Source organism: Electrophorus electricus, chromosome 5 (assembly GCF_041902795.1).
Source record: "Electrophorus electricus isolate QZ-2024a chromosome 5, ASM4190279v1, whole genome shotgun sequence".
Classification (NCBI taxonomy): domain Eukaryota; kingdom Metazoa; phylum Chordata; class Actinopteri; order Gymnotiformes; family Gymnotidae; genus Electrophorus; species Electrophorus electricus.
Window position 1 is genome coordinate 20,219,267 of NC_137501.1, and position 12,009 is coordinate 20,231,275.

Consider the following 12,009-nt stretch of genomic DNA (forward strand, 5'->3'; position numbering starts at 1 on the left):
ATAGAAATGATTCGCCAACAATATCAGAAGAAACAACAAATCTTTTTGATTCCTCCATTATATAATGGTATTCACAGTTGGAACGATAAGCACTCTGGACTCTGAAGCCAGCGTTACAGTACACACAAAAGGTCTTATTGTTGGTTTTATGCATTAAAGGTAAAATTTGTCAATCTGAATTCAGGCATACAGAAGAAAGATACAACAATGATTTTTGATTCCTCCATGATATAATGGTATTTACAGTTGATTCTGAATCCAGTAGTACAGAAGACTCAAATCTCTCGTTTTGGTTCCATAGTATATTGTTTTGCACCCTGTGCTCTGAATACGGTAATCTGAGTGTCATCCAGTGGATCCAGTTGAATTGTCACTGGTCTCATTTCTCAGGCACAACCAAAGTTCTTTCTTTTTTTTTTGATGACAGAATGATAAGCTCTCTGGACTCTGAAGCCAGCGTTACAGTACACACAAAAGGTCTTATTGTTGGTTCTATGGATTAAATGTAAGCCTTGTAGATCTGATTTCAGGCATACAGAAGAAGGATTACAGCAGTACAGAAGACTCACATCTCTCTTTTTGCTTCCATAGTATATTGTTTTGCTCTCTGGACTCTCAATACGGTAATCTGAGTGTCACCCAGTGGATCCAGTTGAAATGTCCCCGGTCTCATTTCTCAGGCACAACCAAAGCTCTATGGATTAAAGGTGAGCCTTGTAGATCTGAATTCAGGCATACAGAAGAAAGATTATTTTGAAATTTCTATGGTGTAATGCTTAGTAAGCACAATTCATTTTGTATGATCTGAGATCAAGTCTCCGTAGATCCTGTATAGACCTCGCTGAGCTTTTGCGATTATTTGAGCTTTCTTGCTACAAGGTATTGTAAATGGCTGGACTGTCCATCACTTCAACAGATTTCATACATGAGACAAAGCACTTGTTGCCAATATTACATCAATGCCTGTAGTTGTGGAAACCTCCATGCTGATGAACCTGGCAAGGTGGTTATAGAAACGGCCCTGTATGTAATAGAAAGAAATGAACATCAATGTGAGATGTGATGAATGGAAAGCACTTTGCCCTTTCAATCCAGCAGTACAGAATAAAAAACTTCTTTGTGCTTGTTCCATGATGCAATTTTTAGCACTGTGGATTCAGAATCCAGTGAAACACTACACAAAAATGATCATTCTGTTGTGTACAGATTATAATGTTACGCAATCTAGACTCTGAAACCAGTGAAACAGAAGACACAACATATATTTTATCACTTTGTATGATATAATTGCATGTACCATTTATGCTGAATCCAGCAATACAGAAGACACAACACATATTTTTGTTTCCTGCTTGATGTAATGGTATACACATATGGTTGTGAATACGTTAATGTAAGAAGACATAATGCTCAACAATTGGTTCTATGGTGTAATGGTTAGCACCCTGGACTTTGACTCCAGTGATCTGAGTTCAACTCTCAGTGGAACCTGTTGAATGTGTCTTGGTCCATTCACATAGAAGGTGGCTTCTTGCTGCAAGTTTTTTTATTTTGCTGAAGCCTTTATCGGTGGACCAGGTTTGATTAACTTTATGCCAATATTTCCTGAATAGCTGTCATTGTGGAAAAGTGCATTCTGATGGTCCTCGCATATATGACATTATGTAAAGATAATTTGTTCATAGAAATGATTCGCCAACAATATCAGAAGAAACAACAAATCTTTTTGATTCCTCCATTATATAATGGTATTCACAGTTGGAACGATAAGCACTCTGGACTCTGAAGCCAGCGTTACAGTACACACAAAAGGTCTTATTGTTGGTTTTATGCATTAAAGGTAAAATTTGTCAATCTGAATTCAGGCATACAGAAGAAAGATACAACAATGATTTTTGATTCCTCCATGATATAATGGTATTTACAGTTGATTCTGAATCCAGTAGTACAGAAGACTCAAATCTCTCGTTTTGGTTCCATAGTATATTGTTTTGCACCCTGTGCTCTGAATACGGTAATCTGAGTGTCATCCAGTGGATCCAGTTGAATTGTCACTGGTCTCATTTCTCAGGCACAACCAAAGTTCTTTCTTTTTTTTTTGATGACGGAATGATAAGCTCTCTGGACTCTGAAGCCAGCGTTACAGTACACACAAATGGTCTTATTGTTGGTTCTATGGATTAAATGTAAGCCTTGTAGATCTGAATTCAGGCATACAGAAGAAGGATTACAGCAGTACAGAAGACTCACATCTCTCTTTTTGCTTCCATAGTATATTGTTTTGCTCTCTGGACTCTCAATACGGTAATCTGAGTGTCACCCAGTGGATCCAGTTGAAATGTCCCTGGTCTCATTTCTCAGGCACAACCAAAGCTCTATGGATTAAAGGTGAGCCTTGTAGATCTGAATTCAGGCATACAGAAGAAAGATTATTTTGAAATTTCTATGGTGTAATGCTTAGTAAGCACAATTCATTTTGTATGATCTGAGATCAAGTCTCCGTAGATCCTGTATAGACCTCGCTGAGCTTTTGCGATTATTTGAGCTTTCTTGCTACAAGGTATTGTAAATGGCTGGACTGTCCATCACTTCAACAGATTTCATACATGAGACAAAGCACTTGTTGCCAATATTACATCAATGCCTGTAGTTGTGGAAACCTCCATGCTGATGAACCTGGCAAGGTGGTTATAGAAACGGCCCTGTATGTAATAGAAAGAAATGAACATCAATGTGAGATGTGATGAATGGAAAGCACTTTGCCCTTTCAATCCAGCAGTACAGAATAAAAAACTTCTTTGTGCTTGTTCCATGATGCAATTTTTAGCACTGTGGATTCAGAATCCAGTGAAACACTACACAAAAATGATCATTCTGTTGTGTACAGATTATAATGTTACGCAATCTAGACTCTGAAACCAGTGAAACAGAAGACACAACATATATTTTATCAGTTTGTATGATATAATTGCATGTACCATTTATGCTGAATCCAGCAATACAGAAGACACAACACATATTTTTGTTTCCTGCTTGATGTAATGGTATACACATATGGTTGTGAAGATGTAATGTTCAACAATTGGTTCTATGGTGTAATGGTTAGCACCCTGGACTTTGACTCCAGTGATCTGAGTTCAACTCTCAGTGGAACCTGTTGAATGTGTCTTGGTCCATTCACATAGAAGGTGGCTTCTTGCTGCAAGTTTTTTTATTTTGCTGAAGCCTTTATCAGTGGACCAGGTTTGATTAACTTTATGCCAATATTTCCTGAATAGCTGTCATTGTGGAAAAGTGCATTCTGATGGTCCTCGCATATATGACATTATGTAAAGATAATTTGTTCATAGAAATGATTCGCCAACAATATCAGAAGAAACAACAAATCTTTTTGATTCCTCCATTATATAATGGTATTCACAGTTGGAACGATAAGCACTCTGGACTCTGAAGCCAGCGTTACAGTACACACAAAAGGTCTTATTGTTGGTTTTATGCATTAAAGGTAAAATTTGTCAATCTGAATTCAGGCATACAGAAGAAAGATACAACAATGATTTTTGATTCCTCCATGATATAATGGTATTTACAGTTGATTCTGAATCCAGTAGTACAGAAGACTCAAATCTCTCGTTTTGGTTCCATAGTATATTGTTTCGCACCCTGTGCTCTGAATACGGTAATCTGAGTGTCATCCAGTGGATCCAGTTGAATTGTCACTGGTCTCATTTCTCAGGCACAACCAAAGTTCTTTCTTTTTTTTTTGATGACGGAATGATAAGCTCTCTGGACTCTGAAGCCAGCGTTACAGTACACACAAATGGTCTTATTGTTGGTTCTATGGATTAAATGTAAGCCTTGTAGATCTGAATTCAGGCATACAGAAGAAGGATTACAGCAGTACAGAAGAATCACATCTCTCTTTTTGCTTCCATAGTATATTGTTTTGCTCTCTGGACTCTCAATACGGTAATCTGAGTGTCACCCAGTGGATCCAGTTGAAATGTCCCTGGTCTCATTTCTCAGGCACAACCAAAGCTCTATGGATTAAAGGTGAGCCTTGTAGATCTGAATTCAGGCATACAGAAGAAAGATTATTTTGAAATTTCTATGGTGTAATGCTTAGTAAGCACAATTCATTTTGTATGATCTGAGATCAAGTCTCCGTAGATCCTGTATAGACCTCGCTGAGCTTTTGCGATTATTTGAGCTTTCTTGCTACAAGGTATTGTAAATGGCTGGACTGTCCATCACTTCAACAGATTTCATACATGAGACAAAGCACTTGTTGCCAATATTACATCAATGCCTGTAGTTGTGGAAACCTCCATGCTGATGAACCTGGCAAGGTGGTTATAGAAACGGCCCTGTATGTAATAGAAAGAAATGAACATCAATGTGAGATGTGATGAATGGAAAGCACTTTGCCCTTTCAATCCAGCAGTACAGAATAAAAAACTTCTTTGTGCTTGTTCCATGATGCAATTTTTAGCACTGTGGATTCAGAATCCAGTGAAACACTACACAAAAATGATCATTCTGTTGTGTACAGATTATAATGTTACGCAATCTAGACTCTGAAACCAGTGAAACAGAAGACACAACATATATTTTATCAGTTTGTATGATATAATTGCATGTACCATTTATGCTGAATCCAGCAATACAGAAGACACAACACATATTTTTGTTTCCTGCTTGATGTAATGGTATACACATATGGTTGTGAAGACCTAATGTTCAACAATTGGTTCTATGGTATAATGGTTAGCACCCTGGACTTTGACTCCAGTGATCTGAGTTCAACTCTCAGTGGAACCTGTTGAATGTGTCTTGGTCCATTCACATAGAAGGTGGCTTCTTGCTGCAAGTTTTTTTATTTTGCTGAAGCCTTTATCAGTGGACCAGGTTTGATTAACTTTATGCCAATATTTCCTGAATAGCTGTCATTGTGGAAAAGTGCATTCTGATGGTCCTCGCATATATGACATTATGTAAAGATAATTTGTTCATAGAAATGATTCGCCAACAATATCAGAAGAAACAACAAATCTTTTTGATTCCTCCATTATATAATGGTATTCACAGTTGGAACGATAAGCACTCTGGACTCTGAAGCCAGCGTTACAGTACACACAAAAGGTCTTATTGTTGGTTTTATGCATTAAAGGTAAAATTTGTCAATCTGAATTCAGGCATACAGAAGAAAGATACAACAATGATTTTTGATTCCTCCATGATATAATGGTATTTACAGTTGATTCTGAATCCAGTAGTACAGAAGACTCAAATCTCTCGTTTTGGTTCCATAGTATATTGTTTTGCACCCTGTGCTCTGAATACGGTAATCTGAGTGTCATCCAGTGGATCCAGTTGAATTGTCACTGGTCTCATTTCTCAGGCACAACCAAAGTTCTTTCTTTTTTTTTTGATGACGGAATGATAAGCTCTCTGGACTCTGAAGCCAGCGTTACAGTACACACAAATGGTCTTATTGTTGGTTCTATGGATTAAATGTAAGCCTTGTAGATCTGAATTCAGGCATACAGAAGAAGGATTACAGCAGTACAGAAGAATCACATCTCTCTTTTTGCTTCCATAGTATATTGTTTTGCTCTCTGGACTCTCAATACGGTAATCTGAGTGTCACCCAGTGGATCCAGTTGAAATGTCCCTGGTCTCATTTCTCAGGCACAACCAAAGCTCTATGGATTAAAGGTGAGCCTTGTAGATCTGAATTCAGGCATACAGAAGAAAGATTATTTTGAAATTTCTATGGTGTAATGCTTAGTAAGCACAATTCATTTTGTATGATCTGAGATCAAGTCTCCGTAGATCCTGTATAGACCTCGCTGAGCTTTTGCGATTATTTGAGCTTTCTTGCTACAAGGTATTGTAAATGGCTGGACTGTCCATCACTTCAACAGATTTCATACATGAGACAAAGCACTTGTTGCCAATATTACATCAATGCCTGTAGTTGTGGAAACCTCCATGCTGATGAACCTGGCAAGGTGGTTATAGAAACGGCCCTGTATGTAATAGAAAGAAATGAACATCAATGTGAGATGTGATGAATGGAAAGCACTTTGCCCTTTCAATCCAGCAGTACAGAATAAAAAACTTCTTTGTGCTTGTTCCATGATGCAATTTTTAGCACTGTGGATTCAGAATCCAGTGAAACACTACACAAAAATGATCATTCTGTTGTGTACAGATTATAATGTTACGCAATCTAGACTCTGAAACCAGTGAAACAGAAGACACAACATATATTTTATCAGTTTGTATGATATAATTGCATGTACCATTTATGCTGAATCCAGCAATACAGAAGACACAACACATATTTTTGTTTCCTGCTTGATGTAATGGTATACACATATGGTTGTGAAGACCTAATGTTCAACAATTGGTTCTATGGTATAATGGTTAGCACCCTGGACTTTGACTCCAGTGATCTGAGTTCAACTCTCAGTGGAACCTGTTGAATGTGTCTTGGTCCATTCACATAGAAGGTGGCTTCTTGCTGCAAGTTTTTTTATTTTGCTGAAGCCTTTATCAGTGGACCAGGTTTGATTAACTTTATGCCAATATTTCCTGAATAGCTGTCATTGTGGAAAAGTGCATTCTGATGGTCCTCGCATATATGACATTATGTAAAGATAATTTGTTCATAGAAATGATTCGCCAACAATATCAGAAGAAACAACAAATCTTTTTGATTCCTCCATTATATAATGGTATTCACAGTTGGAACGATAAGCACTCTGGACTCTGAAGCCAGCGTTACAGTACACACAAAAGGTCTTATTGTTGGTTTTATGCATTAAAGGTAAAATTTGTCAATCTGAATTCAGGCATACAGAAGAAAGATACAACAATGATTTTTGATTCCTCCATGATATAATGGTATTTACAGTTGATTCTGAATCCAGTAGTACAGAAGACTCAAATCTCTCGTTTTGGTTCCATAGTATATTGTTTTGCACCCTGTGCTCTGAATACGGTAATCTGAGTGTCATCCAGTGGATCCAGTTGAATTGTCACTGGTCTCATTTCTCAGGCACAACCAAAGTTCTTTCTTTTTTTTTTGATGACGGAATGATAAGCTCTCTGGACTCTGAAGCCAGCGTTACAGTACACACAAATGGTCTTATTGTTGGTTCTATGGATTAAATGTAAGCCTTGTAGATCTGAATTCAGGCATACAGAAGAAGGATTACAGCAGTACAGAAGAATCACATCTCTCTTTTTGCTTCCATAGTATATTGTTTTGCTCTCTGGACTCTCAATACGGTAATCTGAGTGTCACCCAGTGGATCCAGTTGAAATGTCCCTGGTCTCATTTCTCAGGCACAACCAAAGCTCTATGGATTAAAGGTGAGCCTTGTAGATCTGAATTCAGGCATACAGAAGAAAGATTATTTTGAAATTTCTATGGTGTAATGCTTAGTAAGCACAATTCATTTTGTATGATCTGAGATCAAGTCTCCGTAGATCCTGTATAGACCTCGCTGAGCTTTTGCGATTATTTGAGCTTTCTTGCTACAAGGTATTGTAAATGGCTGGACTGTCCATCACTTCAACAGATTTCATACATGAGACAAAGCACTTGTTGCCAATTTTACATCAATGCCTGTAGTTGTGGAAACCTCCATGCTGATGAACCTGGCAAGGTGGTTATAGAAACGGCCCTGTATGTAATAGAAAGAAATGAACATCAATGTGAGATGTGATGAATGGAAAGCACTTTGCCCTTTCAATCCAGCAGTACAGAATAAAAAACTTCTTTGTGCTTGTTCCATGATGCAATTTTTAGCACTGTGGATTCAGAATCCAGTGAAACACTACACAAAAATGATCATTCTGTTGTGTACAGATTATAATGTTACGCAATCTAGACTCTGAAACCAGTGAAACAGAAGACACAACATATATTTTATCAGTTTGTATGATATAATTGCATGTACCATTTATGCTGAATCCAGCAATACAGAAGACACAACACATATTTTTGTTTCCTGCTTGATGTAATGGTATACACATATGGTTGTGAAGACATAATGTTCAACAATTGGTTCTATGGTATAATGGTTAGCACCCTGGACTTTGACTCCAGTGATCTGAGTTCAACTCTCAGTGGAACCTGTTGAATGTGTCTTGGTCCATTCACATAGAAGGTGGCTTCTTGCTGCAAGTTTTTTTATTTTGCTGAAGCCTTTATCAGTGGACCAGGTTTGATTAACTTTATGCCAATATTTCCTGAATAGCTGTCATTGTGGAAAAGTGCATTCTGATGGTCCTCGCATATATGACATTATGTAAAGATAATTTGTTCATAGAAATGATTCGCCAACAATATCAGAAGAAACAACAAATCTTTTTGATTCCTCCATTATATAATGGTATTCACAGTTGGAACGATAAGCACTCTGGACTCTGAAGCCAGCGTTACAGTACACACAAAAGGTCTTATTGTTGGTTTTATGCATTAAAGGTAAAATTTGTCAATCTGAATTCAGGCATACAGAAGAAAGATACAACAATGATTTTTGATTCCTCCATGATATAATGGTATTTACAGTTGATTCTGAATCCAGTAGTACAGAAGACTCAAATCTCTCGTTTTGGTTCCATAGTATATTGTTTTGCACCCTGTGCTCTGAATACGGTAATCTGAGTGTCATCCAGTGGATCCAGTTGAATTGTCACTGGTCTCATTTCTCAGGCACAACCAAAGTTCTTTCTTTTTTTTTTGATGACGGAATGATAAGCTCTCTGGACTCTGAAGCCAGCGTTACAGTACACACAAATGGTCTTATTGTTGGTTCTATGGATTAAATGTAAGCCTTGTAGATCTGAATTCAGGCATACAGAAGAAGGATTACAGCAGTACAGAAGACTCACATCTCTCTTTTTGCTTCCATAGTATATTGTTTTGCTCTCTGGACTCTCAATACGGTAATCTGAGTGTCACCCAGTGGATCCAGTTGAAATGTCCCTGGTCTCATTTCTCAGGCACAACCAAAGCTCTATGGATTAAAGGTGAGCCTTGTAGATCTGAATTCAGGCATACAGAAGAAAGATTATTTTGAAATTTCTATGGTGTAATGCTTAGTAAGCACAATTCATTTTGTATGATCTGAGATCAAGTCTCCGTAGATCCTGTATAGACCTCGCTGAGCTTTTGCGATTATTTGAGCTTTCTTGCTACAAGGTATTGTAAATGGCTGGACTGTCCATCACTTCAACAGATTTCATACATGAGACAAAGCACTTGTTGCCAATATTACATCAATGCCTGTAGTTGTGGAAACCTCCATGCTGATGAACCTGGCAAGGTGGTTATAGAAACGGCCCTGTATGTAATAGAAAGAAATGAACATCAATGTGAGATGTGATGAATGGAAAGCACTTTGCCCTTTCAATCCAGCAGTACAGAATAAAAAACTTCTTTGTGCTTGTTCCATGATGCAATTTTTAGCACTGTGGATTCAGAATCCAGTGAAACACTACACAAAAATGATCATTCTGTTGTGTACAGATTATAATGTTACGCAATCTAGACTCTGAAACCAGTGAAACAGAAGACACAACATATATTTTATCAGTTTGTATGATATAATTGCATGTACCATTTATGCTGAATCCAGCAATACAGAAGACACAACACATATTTTTGTTTCCTGCTTGATGTAATGGTATACACATATGGTTGTGAAGACATAATGTTCAACAATTGGTTCTATGGTGTAATGGTTAGCACCCTGGACTTTGACTCCAGTGATCTGAGTTCAACTCTCAGTGGAACCTGTTGACTGTGTCTTGCTCCATTCACATAGAAGGTGGCTTCGTGCTGCAAGTTTTTTTATTTTGCTGAAGCCTTTATCGGTGGACCAGGTTTGATTAACTTTATGCCAATATTTCCTGAATAGCTGTCATTGTGGAAAAGTGCATTCTGATGGTCCTCGCATATATGACATTATGTAAAGATAATTTGTTCATAGAAATGATTCGCCAACAATATCAGAAGAAACAACAAATCTTTTTGATTCCTCCATTATATAATGGTATTCACAGTTGGAACGATAAGCACTCTGGACTCTGAAGCCAGCGTTACAGTACACACAAAAGGTCTTATTGTTGGTTTTATGCATTAAAGGTAAAATTTGTCAATCTGAATTCAGGCATACAGAAGAAAGATACAACAATGATTTTTGATTCCTCCATGATATAATGGTATTTACAGTTGATTCTGAATCCAGTAGTACAGAAGACTCAAATCTCTCGTTTTGGTTCCATAGTATATTGTTTTGCACCCTGTGCTCTGAATACGGTAATCTGAGTGTCATCCAGTGGATCCAGTTGAATTGTCACTGGTCTCATTTCTCAGGCACAACCAAAGTTCTTTCTTTTTTTTTTGATGACAGAATGATAAGCTCTCTGGACTCTGAAGCCAGCGTTACAGTACACACAAAAGGTCTTATTGTTGGTTCTATGGATTAAATGTAAGCCTTGTAGATCTGATTTCAGGCATACAGAAGAAGGATTACAGCAGTACAGAAGACTCACATCTCTCTTTTTGCTTCCATAGTATATTGTTTTGCTCTCTGGACTCTCAATACGGTAATCTGAGTGTCACCCAGTGGATCCAGTTGAAATGTCCCCGGTCTCATTTCTCAGGCACAACCAAAGCTCTATGGATTAAAGGTGAGCCTTGTAGATCTGAATTCAGGCATACAGAAGAAAGATTATTTTGAAATTTCTATGGTGTAATGCTTAGTAAGCACAATTCATTTTGTATGATCTGAGATCAAGTCTCCGTAGATCCTGTATAGACCTCGCTGAGCTTTTGCGATTATTTGAGCTTTCTTGCTACAAGGTATTGTAAATGGCTGGACTGTCCATCACTTCAACAGATTTCATACATGAGACAAAGCACTTGTTGCCAATATTACATCAATGCCTGTAGTTGTGGAAACCTCCATGCTGATGAACCTGGCAAGGTGGTTATAGAAACGGCCCTGTATGTAATAGAAAGAAATGAACATCAATGTGAGATGTGATGAATGGAAAGCACTTTGCCCTTTCAATCCAGCAGTACAGAATAAAAAACTTCTTTGTGCTTGTTCCATGATGCAATTTTTAGCACTGTGGATTCAGAATCCAGTGAAACACTACACAAAAATGATCATTCTGTTGTGTACAGATTATAATGTTACGCAATCTAGACTCTGAAACCAGTGAAACAGAAGACACAACATATATTTTATCAGTTTGTATGATATAATTGCATGTACCATTTATGCTGAATCCAGCAATACAGAAGACACAACACATATTTTTGTTTCCTGCTTGATGTAATGGTATACACATATGGTTGTGAATACGTTAATGTAAGAAGACGTAATGCTCAACAATTGATTCTATGGTGTAATGGTTTGCACCCTGGACTTTGACTCCAGTGATCTGAGTTCAACTCTCAGTGGAACCTGTTGAATGTGTCTTGGTCCATTCACATAGAAGGTGGCTTCTTGCTGCAAGTTTTTTTATTTTGCTGAAGCCTTTATCGGTGGACCAGGTTTGATTAACTTTATGCCAATATTTCCTGAATAGCTGTCATTGTGGAAAAGTGCATTCTGATGGTCCTCGCATATATGACATTATGTAAAGATAATTTGTTCATAGAAATGATTCGCCAACAATATCAGAATTCACAACAAATCTTTTTGATTCCTCCATTATATAATGGTATTCACAGTTGGAACGATAAGCACTCTGGACTCTGAAGCCAGCGTTACAGTACACACAAAAGGTCTTATTGTTGGTTCTATGCATTAAAGGTAAAATTTGTCAATCTGAATTCAGGCAAACAGAAGAAAGATACAACAATTATTTTTGATTCCTCCATGATATAATGGTATTTACAGTTGATTCTGAATCCAGCAGTACTGAAGACTCAAATCTCTCGTTTTGGTTCCATAGTATATTGTTTTGCACCCTGTA

General features: G+C 37.5%; 6 non-coding genes across 6 annotated transcripts; all 6 read left to right on the forward strand.

Moving 5' to 3' along the window:
• Positions 1–1,419: 1,419 nt before the first annotated feature.
• trnaq-uug (transfer RNA glutamine (anticodon UUG)) lies at positions 1,420–1,491 on the forward strand. Its single transcript has one exon. It is a non-coding gene; the product is annotated as a tRNA-Gln (tRNA).
• Positions 1,492–3,084: 1,593 nt separating this feature from the next.
• On the forward strand, positions 3,085–3,156 carry trnaq-uug (transfer RNA glutamine (anticodon UUG)). Its single transcript has one exon. It is a non-coding gene; the product is annotated as a tRNA-Gln (tRNA).
• A 1,593-nt stretch (positions 3,157–4,749) lies between these two features.
• On the forward strand, positions 4,750–4,821 carry trnaq-uug (transfer RNA glutamine (anticodon UUG)). Its single transcript has one exon. It is a non-coding gene; the product is annotated as a tRNA-Gln (tRNA).
• Positions 4,822–6,414: 1,593 nt separating this feature from the next.
• On the forward strand, positions 6,415–6,486 carry trnaq-uug (transfer RNA glutamine (anticodon UUG)). Its single transcript has one exon. It is a non-coding gene; the product is annotated as a tRNA-Gln (tRNA).
• A 1,593-nt stretch (positions 6,487–8,079) lies between these two features.
• On the forward strand, positions 8,080–8,151 carry trnaq-uug (transfer RNA glutamine (anticodon UUG)). Its single transcript has one exon. It is a non-coding gene; the product is annotated as a tRNA-Gln (tRNA).
• A 1,593-nt stretch (positions 8,152–9,744) lies between these two features.
• On the forward strand, positions 9,745–9,816 carry trnaq-uug (transfer RNA glutamine (anticodon UUG)). Its single transcript has one exon. It is a non-coding gene; the product is annotated as a tRNA-Gln (tRNA).
• The last annotated feature ends 2,193 nt before the right edge of the window (positions 9,817–12,009 follow it).